This window comes from Mycteria americana, chromosome 9 (genome assembly GCF_035582795.1).
Source record: "Mycteria americana isolate JAX WOST 10 ecotype Jacksonville Zoo and Gardens chromosome 9, USCA_MyAme_1.0, whole genome shotgun sequence".
Taxonomy (NCBI): Eukaryota; Metazoa; Chordata; class Aves; order Ciconiiformes; family Ciconiidae; genus Mycteria; species Mycteria americana.
In genome coordinates, this window is record NC_134373.1 from 36609593 (window position 1) to 36630398 (window position 20806).

A 20806-nucleotide genomic window follows, 5' to 3' on the forward strand; every position below is an offset into this window, starting at 1 on the left:
CTTCATGCCTCTTGCCTAAATTTCATCTTCACCCTTAGCTATCCTACCCTGCTTTGTGATCCCAGAGCTCTCGCTGTTCTAGTTGGATCAGCGTTAATATGAATATAAGCAATGCTCAAAGTATTTTCTTTTCCACCATGTAATGGATACTAAATTACAAAGTGCTTATTTGATGTTAACATCAAAAGAGGTTCTTATGTGCATAAGCTAACACAAATAAGTTCTTTTGAGGGAATTATTGGTTTTGGGGGTTGGGTTGAGTTGGGAGGGGTTGGAAACTAGTAACTCCATAAAACAAATATGGTTATTTTCTTTATGGGCCGTTTATTAAGCTCTGGTGACCTTGAACCTGTGAGATACGAGAGATCTGTATCTGTGTGCATGTGAGAGATGAATGAAAATTAGAAAATACCTTTTGTTACTTGCCATAAATAATAGATTATCATGTCTCTCTGTCACTTAAAATGTGTTTGTAAAGTGAGAATCCTTAAATGAGTAGAAGTGGTTTTGTAACCTGGTCAGAGACAAGGGATTGGGGCCAAATCACTTTTCAGGACTACAGAAACCTTTGGTGAGTCAGTCTGGGGAGACACTTTCCCATGCAGAGTGCCTCCAGTACAAGCCATGAACAGTCCCTTAAAATTGCTAGAATGGATATAACGCTCCCTAATGTAATTATTGCAGGATCCTTCCTCTTCTAGGGACATAAGTCCATATCTGATCCATTCCAGCAGGAACTTTCTTATTCCTTGCATAAATGAAAAATTGACTAGTGACTCTCATTGGACCCTGCCTCCTTTCTGTAAGCCTCTCTAAGCTGTTTTGGTATTCTTACAACTTCCAGAAATCAACCCAAGAGGAAAGTGCCTGGAGATTCCTAATTCCATTTCTTTAAAAGGAGGTGAAAGGGGTAGGTTTCCAAATGATTTGGAGGAAAACAGGAACTAAGAACACCAAACCACAAGTTTTAAACTTTAACATGTTCCTTTTTCTTAGTTGTTCTCAATTGCTGTTCTTACATAAAACTGTGTCTGGCAGGGGCTGCAGCTGTCTCTATTTGTATAAGTGCTATAGTGTTCAGGCTATAGCAAAGAATGTGAGGCTTGCAAAGAGTATTATAGTTTCTTTGAAAGCACTGAAGAAAGTCATTTAAAACATGGCCTCATGTGAGAATGGATATACTCTGTATTTAGCAAATACAAATTCAGAACTTTAAGCAGATTCACAATGAAGAGCCTTTCAGATCAGACCATTATTTATATAAGCTAGCTAGCAAGAAGCAGAAAGACTGCCATATCATAGCAGCTGAAAGCTGCTTTCCAGCATTGCCTGGTATTTCTCATGACACCTCTTTCACCCAAAGTATATTCCATTGGATAAAGATGTAGGGCTAGAGTTTTAAAGATGTGGATCCTATTTTCCAGCCCTTTTGGACTTCTTGTGTAGGAAGCCTGTAGGCAAAGTCAATGAAGAGGAAAAGGCCTGACCCTAATAGCTATATTATTACATGATTTTATTTCTTGGCCCCTCAAACCTCCCTTTGTTGGATATGAATAAGGAGAAGCCAAAATCAATTAAAAAAAGAAAAAAGCTACATCTCTGGATTCAATCTAAATAGACTGATGCCATCCCATATTCTATAGCTGCTGCAAGATTAATACACACTTACAGAACTTTGTTCCCAGCTGGAACTGCCTGTAACTTCCATAATATGTTTACTTGCAGAGAAAGGCGATTCCAAATAGGATGGAGGACTCTTGCACCACAGCAACCAGCGACAACAGAGAACTTCTCTTGTTTTATTTCATCTGGATTGTCTGTGATCTGGGTTTGCTGTGGTTATTTGTGGTGGTTCTTTTCTTTCTTTCTGTCTGCCCTTCCTCCTTCCTTCTACTGAATAAATGAAAAATATCAATCAGATTTGAGATTATTCCTCCAGGCCCACCCAACTCTCAGCAAAGTCAGAGAAAGAACTTCAATTATATTTAACGAAAATTGGATTAGGTCCATCATTTTATTCTTTTCCAAGGTAGGCATTTTCCTGAGGTAATTAACAATCTCTTGGCAGTAGGTTGGCCTACTTTCCTAAGTTACAGTCCCTTTGCTTCACTTAAACATTATTCCCATACTACCATCAGCACCCATTATGGGATGACAAAGAGTAGCATGGTGCAAAAAGGCAGAAAGAATGTGGTGCTATTGGATCTTGTAGAGTGAAAGTAGAACCAATGGGTGTCAATGGCAAAACAGGTCCTGGTCCATCAGTAAGACAGTGGTCACTATATGAATGCAGAACATTTGTTATTCTTCTTCAGTCTAGGTGGAGTTGAAATAAATCCATTTTCACTGTAAGCAAGTTTGGGTATGTTAGCATTATATGTTCATTTTTCATTCTAAAAATGAGAGCTGCATCTATTCTGGACTTTCTGTTTTTCCTTTTCTTTTTAGCACTACTGACTGGAATGTTTTCACCTGAATTAGCAGAACACAGTGGTGCATTCAGAGGCTCCTGAGAAGGAAGTTTGCTTGATTTAATTGGTGTTAACTAGTCAATGTTCCATATTGACCATCATCTTAAGTGCAGCACTTAATTTAAGAGCACTCTTGCATATTTGGAAAAAGTTGGTCACCTGGCCCAGTGATTATTTTTTAGTATGTTTAAAGGCATAAGAACAAGATAATGATACTGTCACCATTCACCATTTTGTTTGCAGGGTTGTGTTTCATACATATAGTAAACACAAAACTGCCTTTTTCTGGCAACAAAATACTATATTTATCACTGGCACTGTATTGCAGTATCAGGGAGTGCTAGTGTAAGCCAGGATGGTTTATTAGGTTGGTCTATCAGATGTCTCATGCGTGACATTCAAAAGAAAATGATCACTTCTTACTTTCATCAGTATGCCTTTCATGGAACTACAGCAGGATGTAATGGCATCCCCATTCGGTTTTACCGGAGACACATCTGAAACAAAACCAAGTACCAATCCAATTCCAAATGGACGGGCAGACATCCATCCTGTAAAGGTCATCACTATAGATAATCTTCAGTGTTACTTTTCTAGGACCAAAGTCTGAGACTGATTTATCCTGATACTCCTAAAGGCAATGCCTTCAAGTAAGTGTTTATGCTGTTTAAACACTCTGATAGTTTGCACTACAGCTACCATTTTGTGCCTGTTGTGTGGATGAGATGGTAAGATACTTCAGATCATTCTTTGCCATTTAGACACATATCCTCTACTGAAATGAATAGATTAAATAAGTCTCTTTAGTGATGAAAACCTCTAGATTCTGTATTTCACAGCCTTTTTTCATGAACCTAATCTTTTCTTTTAATAGTCCCTTGAACATCTTTGTGCAATATTTGCTACCATAGTTTTCTCTTACAAACAAATACAAATTAGGCTACATTTTAGGATGGTTTTTCACTTTTTTTTTTGTTTTCTGGCTTACTTAATGGCACATAGGCAGAGGCAGATACATGCTTTGCTGTTGTTTTGTAGATCATCCGTAGTCCCATAGCATCAGTCAAGTGCGTCCCAGTGGTTAACAGGATGAGAAATTCTACACTAGGTTCTTTTAACTTGGTCTAGATACCTCTCAGCCTAGTATTAGTCACCCTATTTTTTAATTTAAAATAAAACAATAATGGTGATGTTAGTACAACAATGCTACATTAGTTTTTAAACTGCAGAGCACGCTTAAATTATTATCCAATGTATGTAGGTCATTTACTGTTTTTCTCTTGCACTGGGTTAAATAGAGTTTAAATTGAAATAATCTATTTTCTTGGCATTTTTGTACTGAATATTAACTTGGGTCAAAAATAATCAGAATGTTATTTTGAAAAAAGAATATGATAATTTGGTATCTTTTCCTTCAGGCTATGAAAGAGTGCCTATAATATGATTCCCAGAGAATACAGCATGCGGTGACCTTGGTAAGTAATTGATGACACCTCACATAAGCACCTACTCTTCCTCTATATGATGTTGTTGCAGGATCATATTTGCAAAAAATGCCCAAGCTAGCAAGAGCTACAAGCATTAATAAATTCCATTGTGGCAACAAAGGAGGAATAAAAACATAGAATGCAAAATATGTCATCTTGAAGTGAGCAGAATATCTTGAAAAAGATTCTTCACAGTGAACATTTTCCATCTTGAAACTATTTAAAAAGCTGTTTTTAATTCAAGTTAAAATTGCTATGTAAACATGGGAAACCAAAGGTTTACCCACAAAAACTAAACTTACTATTTTGTTCAAAGAAACATTATGCAGTCATGCAAGACTATATGCCTCTATTCCAAACAATGTTATTTCTTTGTATCACTGAAGACATTTTGTTTCCAGTTTATATGTAACTAAGTAAAACTGACTTGACAGTGGCTTTATTTCATTGGTAATATTCACAAGTATTGAAGAGGAATGGAAGGGAAAATGGACTGAATTTTAAAGAGGTAGCAACCTGTTACTTAAGTAATAATCTTCCTCTTTTTTTTTCCTTTTTTTTTCCTGCTTCCTATGCTCTCTTTCCGTTCTATGTGGAGAGATCTTTCTTCTTCCAGTGAGACTCTAACCATAGCCTAATAGATGACATGAGTATAAGCAGCTGAGATTTCATTTGTACATCAAAGAAAAGAAAAAAAGAAAGCTGGGAAATTCCTAGGAAGCAAAAGTCAATATAATTTTGTAATAAACCTATTCAATTACTTATGATTACTTGATGATAATTCCTGTCCAAAAGCATCTTAATGACTAGACACTTCCAATATATTTGCATAACTTCATGTTTTTTCTCCCATATCTTTGCAAAAATTATACACAATTTTCCATTAAGTTTATATGGTTAACCACAAGATGAAGTGAACCGCAGTGTCCTGGTTTCGGCTGGGATAGAGTTAATTTTCTTCCTAGTAGCTGGGATAGTGCTGTGTTTTGGATTTAGTATGAGAACAATGTTGATAACACACTGATGGTTTAGCTGTTGCTGAGCAGTGCTGACACTGGGCAAGGACTTTTCAGCTTCCCATGCTCTGCCAGGTGCACCAGAAGCTGGGAGGGGGCACAGCCAGGACAGCTGACCCAAACTGGCCAAAGGGCTATTCCATACCATATGGCATCATGCTCAGTATAGAAACTGGGGGGAGTTGGCTGAGGGGGGCAGCGATTGCTGCTCGGGGACTGGCTGGGCATCAGTCAGCGGGTGGCGAGTGATTGCATCACTTGTTTTTTCTTGGGTTTTGTTCCTCTCTTTCTCTCTCTTGTTGTTTTCCTTTTCATTACAGTTCATTATTATTATTGTTGTTGTTATTATTATTGTTATATTATATTTCAATTATTAAACTATTCTTATCTTGGCCCATGAGTTTTCTCACTTTTACTCTTCAGATTCTCTCCCCCATCCCACCGCGGGGGAGGGTGAGCAAGTGGCTGTGTGGTGCTTGGTTGCCAACTGGGGCTAAACCACGACACAGAGCAATCACAAAACATTCTTTTTATTATATACAGATTGGGTCACTTTTCCTATTGCCAAGCCAATGCCCATTCCTCCTGATGCTCCTGTCTACCAAGGCCTTTTCCCACTATGTCAGATCTAAGTTTTGTTAAGAAGGCTGTACGCAAAGATAGATACACGTTTGTTTCCTAGTGAGGTTAGACTCATGCATTTATGAAATATTTATAGGTTATAAATTTAATCTTATGCATAAAAAAAAAATTTAAGAGTCATAATCCCTACCTTGAAGGTAAAGATTTAATGAGAAAAGAGACTGGTTGCATTTACTTGTGGGATTTGCCTGTGTCAGAAAAGAGATGTAATAGGTTTTATGGGGAATAGTGCCCAACTCACATCTATTTTTTTTTCTTCCAGTATTTTAAACTCTAATTTGTGATTTGGGTTAATATCTTACTCCTTAGCAATTAGTGTCATCAGCAAAAGAGTAATTTCTTTTTTTTTATCTTGCTGTATTTTTATCTTTTATCAAAAGACCACATATAAGCATTTGAGGGAATGACCTTTCTACTAATCTGTAGCAATAATATTTATATTGCTTCTACTCTTCTGGTAAGTAAGTACTCCACAGCTCACTTTTGCTGTGAGTTGTTTGATAAACTATGTGATATGATAATATTTATGTGTTGTTTTGAATAGCTAATCCACATTGTTTAGTGAGCTGGAAAAGAATATCTTATCATTTTCTTATGCCAAGTGAATTGTAACTACGGTTCTGCATATTCCCACTTGAGTATTTAGCTAGGATGATTATAGAAAGTGTTTGAAAAAAGAATGATAGCCACAGACAAAATTAATATTTTGCAAAACATGTTCTTCATAACCAAGAAGCTATACTCATTCCATTGTGTGCCAGTTTGGGATTTTTTTTTTACATCTGCTCAAGCAGATGTTTGACACTTTAAATCATTTAACTCTTCTGCGTTTTGATGGACATCAAATTCCTGAGCAGCTAGTGGAATCTGTTACACACTTCATGTTTTTTGTTTGTTTGTTCTTGTTTCTGATTTTTTTGCTGGAGGAAGTAGAATTAGTTTCCTGAGTCCTGGCATGCAATTTGAGTTTGAATACTTCATTTTAATGGGATATGCTGTAGGTAAAATAATGAAATTCTTCAGATACTAATTTTTGGAAGAGAATTGGGTTAGGCAAAAATAATGTCAACAACATATAGAGCAGTTTTAATAGGTTTCTGCATCCTTTATTCTCATTATATATTCATTGTTTCTCATCCTCTTAGGTAAAAATTTCAGTGGGCAATGGGAAAAATAGGAGACAGTGACAATCCCTTTTGTAATTTTAAGAGAGTGAATCACCTAATTCACGGCATTCTTCTTATAAGAAGAAATGGGAGCCATTTTTTTTTTTTAATTCAAACCCAAAAGTTTCTACTCTATGGCAGCCAAGCCTTTCTCTGTGTGCAACAGTAGCAAAAGCAACAGATCTCTATTTGATCTAGCATGATGAAATACGCTGTGAATATTTACATTTATCTATCCATAGTGAATACTGTCTGATCTGGATTTGTATAAGATAAATAGGACAGTTGGTTAATAAGCCTACTAAAACATTTCTATTACATTTAGCAGTGATACGGAGTTGCGCATGGCTATTAACATTTGCTAATTTTACAAGGAAGAGGAGTATCCTTAGGAAATTGAGGAAGCACTTTTCTCTGTAGAATGAAGAGTGTTAGACACACTTCACCTATGAATGTCTTTTTAAGCAACCAGTAAAATTCAAATTTAAAGGCAATTGAAGTTTTGAGTTCGAAATGTCAGTGAAATTTTGAACCTTTGCTGCAATAAAATTGTCCTGTAACCAAAAAGGAAGAGGGAGATGTCAGTCATATGATTTAATCAGATTATGATAAAATTCAATTTCTGCCTCTTTCAAATTTTCTCTAAAGCTGTTGATGGTGCCTAAGAGTAATCAAGGGACAGGCAGTCATGTAGTAAGGCAGACAGCTTCCTCTCCACCATAAACACTACACATATTTTCAGTATCAGGGTGCAGGGATGCTTCAATAGCCACAGAAGTTTCACTTAATTTTCACATTGTTTCATTAGAAAATGTGTATTTTAAGAGGTTTTATTTTACTGATAAAGTTTATATACTTGGATTTGTTTTACTTTATCCATTGACTATCACAGCTGACACTGGACTATACAAATTAGGTATAGTTGTACTTACAAATTTAGGCAAACTGAGGCATGATCCGTAAGAAGAAGTAATATGTTTTATTAAACCAACTGGTGTAATTAATTTCCAACTAATATGGTCAGAAAGCGTAGCTAGGCGCACAGTCTTCATGACTTCAGGAAGTGTTTGTGTGTCGAAAAGTGCCTGCTTTTTTTACCTCTTGGTTTAATTAAAAAAACTATCTATAGATTTTGTCTTATCTTTGTGCCAAAATGTCTTCATTTCATATGCCTGGATTTTGTCATATTTAGGATCTCTGTGTATAATTTGTTCGCAGGAGACGCATCATAAAACGACTTTTCAAGTTGCATCAACTATGAGCCACATTTGCATCAAATAGGATTTTTTTGTGTCACAAGGAAAATAATTTCTTTCTATCAAGTTTGAAATTCTGCAGCGGTCAGGTCACAGAAGGAAAAAAAGCAAGAGCACTCGACTTTGTTTTTTATTTCGGTTCCCAGAATCACGTCAGTTTCACTTTAGTAAGTTCTACAAATGTAATTCTTCATTTGAGACTCAACTCGTTGCTTACAAAGAAACATTTAGTTGCTGTCTTGATAATGCTATGCGCCAGCACTATATCTTGCCCTGCTGGTTGGTGAATCATAAATTGGGCTGGCAAGCTGAATTTAGTAGGTGGGGCTCCCGAACGGGCAGGTAACCATGGCAGTATGCTGTAAGTACAGGAAATACAGACTTGGCTGTAGGGCAATACTGCTCAGGAGTGCATTTGCCTGGGGTCCATGCTCAGTGTATGAGGCTTGACAGTTCTGCCTGGCACTGCAGGCAGATGTATGATCTTCTATATCGCTCATGGTGGTTGTTATCAGTTGATGATTTGAACTGCTAGAACTGATGCAGCTGATGTCGGAGCTTGGTTATGGGTTTTGGTAGCTCAAGTCTGGAATTGTAGTAGAGTGTCTGCGTCTTGTCCACATCTGTACTCCATGCCATCCATGTCAGCAGCTGTTCAGATGAAGGTGAGATAAAGACGCAAAGGGGTAAGGGGACGTGTTTTTTAATTAGCTGGACTTTTAACAAGTAGGCTAATATTATAGCACAGACATGTGAAGAAGATAAAGGCCTCACTGTGTCAGTTCCAGCCTCAAAACATTCTTACAGACCCAGCGCACATTTCATGTACAAGAGGAGCCCAGTTTCTGCTCTTGGAGCAGGTGAAAGCACTTCTTAACATCAGGCAATACTTGTCGGAGGTTATTAGTGCTTGAGTATAGTTGTTATTTAGTTATAAAATAGATCTGGCTTTTTGCTTCTTGGCTCTTAACTTACACTTCTCCACCTTTGCTACGTATCAGCACTGTCTTGGCTCATTTATTTGACTGAGAATTTGGACACACACAGTCAGTTCATGCCCATAAGATACGTTTTTTCCATTATTCTTCTCTCAAAAATCTGTTTTACTTCTTCAGCCGAATTGCTTGTTCTTCTTCCCTTTTCAAAATTGAAGAGGAAGAATAAACAGCATCGTAAGAATGGATCGCCTGAGCCAGTGGTCACAAACTGTGTCTTGAGAGGTTCAGATTGGACGTTAGAAAAATGTTCTTTACTATGATGTTAGTGCAGCACTAGAAGAGGTTACCGAGAGAGGTGGTGGAATCTTCCACCTTGGAGGATTTCTAAATTCAGCTAGCAAAAAAGCCACAGATAACCACAGCTGACCTGGTATAGTGGTGTTTATAGTCCTTCTCAGAGAAGACAGTTAAACTAAATGATCTCCATAGGGTCCTTTAGGTCCACACTTGTATGATTCAACCAATATAAACATCAGGGGATATGTCACTGTAAGGTTTTACCTAGTAAATGATAAATTGAGTAATATCAAAATAGGTTGACACAAAATGTGCAGAGGTTTAGAGACAGTGCTAATTCAGGCCTAAGCAGATTAATTCACCAATAAAGGGCAAGTGCTATGTTTTTATGAAGGATAACATTCTGATGACTTACTCTTCTTGGATTGTTCCTTTCCTGATTATTTTAGAAGGGCTATTAATGGCGTATATTACTTATCTGATACAGCGAGTCTCTCTAGGCCCCTTATTCTACTCTAATCTTTTTATGACGAGCCTATTTCCTTTACCTTATATAACTTTGATTTTTAGGATCTTTTTTCACTGTTTCCTTTTTTATCTATGGGCATAGAAAAGTGACCTCATAGTTATAAAGCTGAAGATCATTAATTCTGAAACCCTCTGGAATTACAGGTTGTTCTGGCTGATGTATCAATAAACTTCTTTGCATTTTCTCCTTTATCAGCTTGAAGTGTGTGTAATTCTGTTGACCAAAAAATTCAATCTCTAAATAAAATTAAATTGGGAAAGAAAATCAAGAGCCTTCCAAGGTCTGTTTCACATCCTACAATCATTATAAATACAAGTTCACTAAGGTTGTTTTGCATATCTTAACTTTGAGGATAAAATATCTTTGGAAGATACTTAAATTTTGTGAAGATCTTTTTTCATGGAGGTTTTGAAAACTAAGTTATAGTTCTTTTGCTTTAAATTTAATCCAGTATTAAAACTGTCAAGTGGTTGCAACACTAATTAGATTCATATTGCATGGGATATCTAGACAGACTTGTTGCATCTATACTTGTTGATTTTTCCACTAGATGGCATTATGCATTAACAGCAAGTTAATTTATGAGCTTAACTATAATTGCACATGCTAAAGATTTAAAAAATAAGAAATTATCTATTGTGCTTGCTCTTATTCTACACAAGAGTGAAAGAACTGTGGCTTAAGAATCCCTTGACCTACTTCTACCTAACAGTAACCCAATGCATCCTTAATGCATCAAATATGGATTTACTCAAAGCAATAAAGGAAGTCAGCCATGGCAACAATATCTTATCCTGTGTGCAATGTGCCATTTAGAATAAAACTCTTCCAACCTTTTCTGCATTTAACATTTAAAGAGTTCAGTGCTGCAAATTGCTTCCTTTCTGGCTACATGGCTTCAACTGAAGTGATAGGAAGTGTCCTAAGTAAAGCTGCAATGCTGAAGATTGCTTTTAAATAAAGAGCCTCATATAAGAATTTTTTTTTATTTAGTAGCTAATTCAGGATAATCAGAATAATTTATTGCTGCAAGTTTAAATATAGATATGCTACTGTTTTCTCCACCCAGATGAAATGAACTATTAGCGATCCCTTACAAAATTATATGGTGCTCAAGAGTGAGGTTTCTAGAACTTAAGGTCCTGACCAGTGAAGCACCATCTGATGTGGAGCAAAGGTCTAATACCGTCAAAAGAACTAGTGGGATTTTTGTTTTAATCGCAAGGTTTGTGATGACTAGACAAGGAGAAATCGGCAGTCCCAGCAGCAAGAAGGCAATGGCAAGGATTTGGTATGTGAGAAGCAAAGAAGCAGCACTAGTGGTCTGGGGGGTGAAGAGGGAGGAAATGAAACGGGGCAGATAGCAAAGCCAGAGGTGGAGGAAAAGAGGACCCATAGAGGGAGAAGAATGTGGTGACAGGACAGCCCAAATTTTTCATGCCAAGCTTGCTAATTTTTTTATGTGTGCTAGTATGTGTAGGTACGTGGCTATTAATTTTAAATCTGTATTCTGAGGGAAAAGAGAAGAGATGGTCCTTTGTTTTAAACTTGTCTTCCAGAACTAGAGATAGTATTCACAAAAGAGGGCTCATCAAATTGCTGATCAGATACGTATTATCTAGGGTACACTTCCCTGCATTCCGTATTCTGAGCTGGCTTTTTTCTTGATTCTTTATGTAGAATGTAGCACGCTCCAGGCTGGAAAGGGGTAACCTAATTATAATAACATTTAACTGTAAGAAGGGGTCTAGAGTACAAGCTGGATGAACCAGTTCAGTTAGCCTGGGCCAAAAATGGAAAAGCATCCAAGGCCAAGAAAATGCGTAAATATTAGCTTAGTATTAAACAGGTCTTTTAAATTCTCATGGTGGTCAAACACGTAATAGAAAAGTAGTTAAACTTGTGCTTTAAGGTTGTCTCTGAATTGGGCTTTTGTGAAGAGGACATACCAATGCCACTTGTAAAAACTTATCAAAAACTTTGCCATAAATTCAGGCTGTTACATTTAATTAGGCTGTTCAGGCTGTTAATTTGTGTTTTCTATTTAAAACTTTATTTTACTTGTGCTACCCCCTGAGCTTTAATAAACTAATTTTAATTGTCCTATGCAGTGGATGGCTGTAGATAATGCAATATATGATTCTTTGACATAGAAGTGTTTATGGTTTGTGTTTGCCTATGATGGTCAATATGATTCAACTGTTTTGTAACACTGATATAAAAAATATGTCATGATACCTGTCTTCTACCACAATGCTGTTAAGCTTTTTGGAAGCCTAGGTCAGTAGGGTGGGCGTCAGGAAATTTTGGACAGGCACACATCTCTTTCCCAACACTAACCTCTCCTTTCTTAATCCTCCAGCTCATGTTGCAGAGGCCAGAATCTGCTCACAGGTACATCACTGTATGATGAAGACTGTAGCACAAGTTAATGCTGGTGGTAATATCTGTCACCTCCTGTCATGCTGAGGTATGGGACAATTTACTTATTCCAACCAATTCAGGCTCACTCTGTGCTCTTGCGAGATAACATTTACCTGGGGGCTTTGCTCTTCTCCAGTTTTTTTGCTATGAACAGGAGGAAGTACCACCAACTAGGGAGGAGGGGTGCAACCCAGCTCAAGTCCTCTGATTGCCCTGCTCTGAAGGCAGAGACACAAAGGCACCAGCAGTGCAGGGAGGGGAACAAGGCTAGCATGGTAGATCTCACAAATGTCACAGTACTAATGCTGCCTAATAATTCTGGTTTTATTTGCTCTGGTTTTAATTGGAATTGCAGTAGCATCCTGCAATAGTATCTGTACTTTTAAGTGACAAATAGCCAGGCTGTGAAGGAAAGAAAAGGCAGGAGCAAATACTTGGCAACTGGCTCAGGAGGGGATCCTGTTTCATTCCTGGCAGCACAGGTCTTGACAAACGCGTGATTCCACTGGACCTAACTATAGGCATCCAGACATTGATGTCTGAACGTTATTATTTCTGGTTCCCAAAGGGCAAAATATACTTGCAGTGTGCATGGCTTTTATGTTGGGGGGGGGGGGGAGAGAAAAAAAAAAAAACTAACAAACCAATAAAATAATTAAATATGAATTCTCCATGGGAACACAGCAGAGGGTCTATCTTGCTGTGGTAGCCAGCCCTCCTTTGCTATTTCCTGGCCAGCTCCCTAGCAAGCAGGTGAGTATCTGAAAGAGGCAGTAAGTACAAAGTATAGTAATACAGGTGAGAATGAAACAAATCCTGAGAATTTGAGTGAACTACTACAGAGAACCACATAAAACAGACTAATTGAAGAAGTCATTTAACTATATTTCAGTTATATTGTTGAAGTGCCTACAAACTGCAAGTATGGGCTAGAATAGAGTTCCACTGAATTAGAGCAACTGGTTCTCTTTTGTCACTTGAGATTAAGAGATTGAATGTAGGTTTTAGTTGGTTAGTAATATTAGAAATTAATAATTGTTAATTGTATTATTGGTTAATTTTTATAAGCACACATATTTTGTTACTAGGATCCAAAACTTGAGAGCTTCACAAATGGTATCAAATCTTATTACTAATTAGCAGCTTTTCATATGAAAAAGGTTAGTGACAAGGACTTCCTTTACTATTTGGTAAGTGGTGAGCATTTACTGAAAATCAACATACAAACCGTAGTATTTGAAATGTATATTCTACATTGTGATCCAAATGGTAGTGCTCAAGCCCCCAAGAGATTTTAATATATCCAGTTGTTTAAGAACATACAGCAGAGATGAGCAAGCGTGTTAGAAAAACGGACAGAAGCATGTATTTTCTTTCTGTTCCTAAAAATGCTGTACTACTAGAGACAAAGGAATTTTTAAAGACTCATTCACCAAACAATAAATTATATGAATGTGTAAAACATTCATTACAAATCCACTGTACGTAGCAGCAGTTCAACACAGTTGTACTTTGACATTGCAGCGTCAGCCACAAAATCAGACAGCACAAGCTTGCGTCACTTGCCGCAGGCAAAATCCATTTCAATCAATATGAAATAAGTGCTCTGTGTGTATATTGCAATCACTGTTTGGTGCTCCACTTAATGCACTAGAAATTGCAACCTGTAGTATTCACAGTGAGCTGCACAAACATTATTAGCACATTTATGATTTATAATGCAGTGCTTTTTTTTGATGGACCGTACTGACATGGGCAATCAGACATAATCCAAAACTGGCACTCTAAACTGCCCTTGCATTTAATTACTGAACTCTGGGCAAAATTTACCTGTAATTCCTCATTTAAATTGGTCTGTCTTTCCAGTGGCTCAAAACTACTTTTTCAACCATCTTCTGAAATGAGTGGATTTCCTGGTGACCTCAGTGGGCTTTCTGTTGGGTTCAAAATGATTAATTATAATAGAGTACTTCTAAAACACCTGCAATATTTTTAGATTGTAAAGAAGTTAACATGAAATATTAGGTTGAGATGAGTGGCAATGTCCCAAAGGGGAGAAGTGGCTTTGTTTATGACCTTCACACTCAGAAGTGAACACAAATGTTTTGACGTATCTGCAGTACGGTCCTGGCTGTAGCTGTGACCAAGAAAGCGCAAATTTCTTGATCCTTTTCAGCAAATAAAGAAAAAAAAATCAAGCAAATTAGTAAAGCACACTTAAACACAGCCAGGAAGATATGGATCTTTTTTTAGTAATTGTGAAGAAGATTGTTCATCCTGAGAGGATGTTGTTAAATTCCAAATGTTGGAATTAAAAAAGAAAAAGACAGCACCTGCCTTTTCCCGAGAGGAGAATTAAGTATGATAGTTGAGAAAAGAATTCAAGTTGCAATGTTAGTTCTACTTACATCAGCAGTTGCCTTGGATTAAGTCTTTTGTCTGGATTTTGTATGGCACAAATTGTAAATCAAAGTGCACCTTACAGGCTTCTCAGTGAAAAGAAGTTTGTTTTTTTAAATGGATAACATGATTGTTTAGCTGTGACCATAGTATAAATTTACTGGATCATTTTGGAAAACACATACTTTAAGACTGTAACTTGGTGGAGCTTTTATGCTTGCTAGAGCATATGGAGCCAAAATGACTCGTCAGTGGAGTCCCTGAGTTAGTGGTCTGGACTCACTCCACATTGCTTTCAGTATAAATCTTGAAGCCATTCTTTCTGTGCTCTCTTTGTGTGCCTATAATTGTTAGTAGAGCTTGTTGCATGTAAATATAAGCAGGACTGAGGTGAACACTCAGGTATGAATACAGCAATTAGCATTTGCTTAACTTAGTAGTGCTACTAATTCCAGTGGTCCTACTGTGTTTTAAAGTTAAGCATGAATTTAAATATTTATTAGTGAACATGAATCAAAGCACATATTTCCATTTAGAATGGAACCCCCCCAGGTGTCGTGGTTCAACCCCAGTTGGCAACTAAGCACCACACAGCCTCTTGCTCACCCTCCCCCCTCCCAGGAGGGATTGGGGAGAGAATGGGAAAAGCATAAATAAGAAAACTCGTGGGCTGAGATAAGAACAGTTTAATAATTGAAATAATAATAAGAAGAAATTGTAATGAAAAGGAAAATAACGAGGGAGGGAGAGAGAGAGAGAGGAACAAAACCCAGAGAAAAACAAAAAAACCCCAAGTGATGCAACTGCTCACCACCCGCCGACCGATGCCCAGCCAGTCCCCGAGCAGCGATCGCTGCTCCCCGGCCAACTCCCCCCAGTTTATATACTGGGCATGACGCCATATGGTATGGAATAGCCCTTTGGCCAGTTTGGGTCAGCTGTCCTGGCTGTGCCCCCTCCCAGCTTCTTGTGCACCTGGCAGAGCATGGGAAGCTGAAAAGTCCTTGACTACTGTAAACATTATTTAGCAACAGCTAAAACATCAGTGTGTTATCAACATTATTCTCATCCTAAATCCAAAACACAGCACTGTATTAGCTACTAGGAAGAAAATTAACTCTATCCTAGCCAAAACCAGGACACCAGGAAAGGCAAACTGAAGGTATCTTACTGGGGAAACAAAAAATCTTTCTTAAAAGCCATGGTAAAAATGCTAATGAGTAGCTTTCTAAAGGAGAAAAGCCAATACAACAGGTGATATTCTTTCCTATTCCACTTGTGGAACTCACAAAGAAAATTACCAGAGCTGGTTGACTGAATTCAATCATGGTGTAAGCCCACCAAATTCATTGAGTTTTCTAGTTAGTGATGGATTTGGCTTTGGGATAATAGTTATTTGTAACAGCAACCAGGATCTGCAAAACTTTTCTTTTTGTTGAAGCATTATTTCTAGAGGTGTTCTGTGTTATCAACACACAGCCTTATGTTGCTTGGCATGGTTGGTTTAGTAACGTAATCCAAGTCCTAGCCCCTGTCATGCTAGGACTTGAAATAAGTGGGCACATCAACCATGTATGTTGTTGTGACTATGCTTATTTACCTGTTATGTAAATGTCTTACTGCATATTTCTAAATTATTTGTCAGTCAGGAACAGATTGAAATGCATAATCCCATTGTATATATTCATGTATCAAAATCCAAGCATTCATCACTTTAGCTGAAGAGTAAAGAAATGATCAGATAGTTTGGAAAGAAAATAGGTACCAATTTTGCTGTCTGGTTAACACTTATTAGTCAGAATTTTGTAATTCGGATATCACTTTTTCAATCAAATTCCTAGGGAACTTGCTCTACCTAGTAATACTTTTCTTGTGTTGAACAGTTACTCATTAAGTTATCTTAATACAATGAACTGCTAATAGGATATTCTGTAAACCTTTTCTGAATAACAGTTCTGAACCTATGGAGCAGTAGTATGGCTTCTTCTGTGTTACAGAAATGTAGTCTGACCTGTAGCATCAGCTTCTGATTCAACTGTATATTCACTTGTGACCAGACAACACAGCAATACTTCCAGCAGTATTCATATTAGATTTGCTTGAAGTAATGCTAACCATCACGTAATCCTCCATAGTGCTCATCTTCACTCAGGGACAACACCAGTGGGAGAGTACGAGTATCATCTCCTTATAGTTCCCCAGCAACTGCTGGTGTTTTTTCCAACTGACAGCATTTTCTGTGAGATGTTTGCATTCAGGTGGTAATCATTAGGCCAAAAGTTTGCTTTGATTGCTGATATGGCTTCTGTGGAAGAAGTGGAATGAGTGAAAGCTTCAGTATTTAGATCTTTCTTAATTCCTGTGATAATCTGAACTGTATTCTCACTCTGGTCCGTAATTTTAATATCTTGTGGATTTCAAAAGAAACAATTTTGAGGCATAAATCCTATTTTGGAATTAAGGTATGTGAAAGACAGAAAAATGTTTGTATCTGAACTCAGCAAGTGAAAGCAGGCTCCAGAAATCCTCTGTGGAGGCATTCCTCTGCCAAGCTCCCTCCTCCAGATGAATGAATAAATGCAGCTGCAGTACTAAACCATAAACATTTACATCGTAAACATCTGCGTAGTTGGAAAGGTCTTTGCTTTGGCACTCACTGCTGTAATCTACAGATACAATATTCCTGCCTCTCAGAAACTCAGTAAATGCATGATCAGTCTAAAGCCATGGCTAACCATTTGCACAACACTTACTGGGAGCCAGGGTTTCATCTTAGTCCCTTGCAGAAGATCTCTTTGGTGACAGGGTTTCACAGCTGCTCAGAAATGATGGAACATAAAACTTCATGCTCAAGCAGACCTTGAGGACCCAGGAAGAAGCCTGTTTCATTAGCCCAGTCCTAGCAGCACAGAGGAGGCATAAGCACGCTTCTGTAGAGTTCTAGAGGCAGGTGTAGGAATTTGTTGAAGCAGCTGAACAAATTCAGATACTAGTTTTTTCTGTTGGTTCCTTGGCTTCCTTTCCAAAACAGTAAAAGCTCTGAGAAGACCATTCTTATCCCCAAAATTCAGATACCCCCCCAAACAGTGGCACAGAGAGGCCTCTGCAAGAAGAGAAAGGTGGGGATTTGAGTATCTAGCACACAGGAAAAAGAAGTGTTAAGACAACATTTGGCAACAGTTACTATTTATTTATTTTAGACACCAACCTTCTAAATAATTGCAACAATCTCGGATGTTACCATGGGGTATTAACTTTAAAATTACGACTTTTTAATATCGGTATCTGTAAGCTTCATTCCATCTGTTCTTTCTGGCCCACATTTATGCTACTGGTATCTGTCTGGTTGCTCCTGCTGCACAAGAGTGACACTCGGCCTGATACGTGCTTAAATTGAGTCTTTTGATTTGTTTGTGTCTACAAATGGAAAAAAAATAAAATTCTATTCTACTTGTACTCACGTTTTGGAAAACACCTATTTAATTAACATTTTTGATAAAACATTTCTGTGCAAGGTAAATGCATGGTAACTGTAAATTGCAGAATTGCAATTGTAGTGTATTAAGAAAATAATTATATTATTTGAAAGATAGCCATATATTTTTCTTTTGATTTAGCTAGCTGGGTTTCAACAATGTAATATTTTCTAGAAACCTGAAAATAAATGAGGATTTATTACGGCTTAACTTACACAGCAGAGAACATGGTAATGGTCAGGAATTTGGCATAGGACACGTTGTTTGCTTTCACCACTGTGTGATTCATCAGAACTCTTGCTAGGCTAGTAGTCACAAAGCAGTGCAGCGTGCTGCCAAAGGCGTCAGCAGTCTTGGCCACCTTTACACTATAAATTTTAGTGACACAACTGTGGTGGCTGTGGCAGGTCTAATAGAGAGACCACCTGGTGAGCATCATCCTGAGCTTGTACAACCATGAAGCTTCACTACGCAAATTTAATAGCTTAGATCTTGGAAGCATCAGAGATGCATCAGTACAGCATCACATCTGAGCTAAAAAGCCCAACTTCTCTGCAAGGCTAAACTGACTTAAATACAGACCAGCATCAGCTTTGATGCTTGTCTAAACAGAGGCTCTTTCACTTGTTTGTTTCTGCAAAGGCTTTTGAATAACAAAACAAAAAATCTACTCTACTTGGAAAATAAAGTATTTTATGATGAATACACCTGCACTGCTGCCATCTTGAGCTGATGTAGTTGGCTCTAGATTGGAGGTGTGTGTACCTTCTCTATTCCGTTCTGTAAATGTGCCTAAATGAAATGCAGACATTGCAATCCAGCTAGCTATGCAAGCCATCAGGAGTTTACAGAGTCACACTGGAGTGTTTGGTACATCGCATTTAAGGACAGGGAATCATAATGCCACCCACTCTCTGGGATACATCTTTGTTAAGGATTTTACTGGTGTAACTGTAGCTGGACATGTCCTCCTGCTGTAGCTATGCAAGGTATACTAATGTCTTCCTATCAAAAATAGCATCCACTGTAAAGCACTTGAGATCTACGTATGGAAAGTGCTACATGGGAACTGCATAACATTACTCCTCATTAGCAGGGAAACCATAACCATTGTTATTATTCCCTCTAGAAGGGAAACCATACCACTTCCACTAAAGTCTGTGTTTTCTGGAGTTCCAGAAGAGGATTTAGTTCTGTGATTAGGCTAATTTAATAGGAGAGGTTTAATTATTTGATACCACACAAAAAATAGAATTACTGACTTTTGCATCCTTTCCAAATGTGACATTTCCAAGCAGGTCTGTAACAGCAGTCTCAAAGGACCGGTGCAGTCCCCAGCACAGCCAAAGGACAACCTGTTGCTAAGCAACCAATATAAGTGCGCTGCTCAACATTTATTTCATTTGGAAAGGCACATATTCTTTAAGTGCTTCATCTTAGCTACTGAGCACAAAGAGTTTTCCAGTTGTTTTTCCAGAGCTGTGCGCATGTGTAAAATAGCCAGTTTTCACAAATGTGCAATTTAAAGAGCAGGGGCCAGAGAATAACATGCAAAACTGAAGCTTTGAAAAACTGGCGCAAGTATTTTAGCACTTTCCAACATCAGCGTCCTGAATTTGCCTCTTTGTTTCTGTGTTCATCCTGCTTGAAAATGGGCTGCCTTGATAGCACGTATGTGGCAGAGCTGTCTGCAGAGTTTACTGATCTTTGTTGATGCACCCTCTTTTGAAGAGTGCTGTGTCATGGTTTTCCCACTGATACGAGGAAATACTTTCTCCCTGATAAACAAAGGCCAGAACTGGACCCCCACTCTCCAGCCTGAAGACTCCAAATCTCAGGTTCTGTAATTGTTTCAGAAAAGCAGCTAAATAGCTTTGGAAAAGAGCATTTAATGCCCTACATCTAAAACCACTTTCACTTTAGTGCTCGTCCCTATAGTGAAATAAAACCCTATAGTTCTGCTGGACTTGTGTCTGCATATCTGAAATCAGCCCTGGCCTGAATAGTCTCTAGCTAAACTATGCTGAAGGAGTTGTTCATCATGTTTCCCAGTCAAATAGAAATCAGATAATGCTCCCCCTGCCCCCCCCAAAAAAAAGGGAAGTTGGTCAAAATCAAGAATGCAGTTTGGTTTCTAATGGCCATAATAAATGCATGTTTTATTGCATGTGATCTTAAAGACACATATGCTATGCATAAGTGTACTGAGGCAGGTGGGGCATGCCATCTTAACATATGTCCCTTCTTAATGTATGGAGGAGGCTACTTTTGGCTGGGAAGAAGTCTGTATGCATTTTAGTTCTCTCTAGCAGATGTAGCAACTACATTCATTGACTGATCTTTTATTTTTTTCTGACCAGCTCTGTGGTCTCATCGAAATGCTCTAGGATATAAATTATTCGTGGGTAGCCCAAAAATAGGTACAGTTCAGGTCTTATACGGGCCCACAAATGGTAAATATAACTTTCTGTTGCCCCAGACATTGTGCATGTGAGAGTTTCCACCTGGTCATGACCTCCTGCCTGACAGATAGCACAGTGAACTTAAGCTCAGCTCTGTCTGTGTAGGGCCATCTGACACAGCTGCAGGTTTTCCTGGCTACTGTCAGCAATTCCTGCACCTCTGTGTCACACTCCAGGAATTCACAACCAGGCGGAGACAGATGGCAAGGGCCATGCTAAAAACCATCATGTTGCACTAGGAC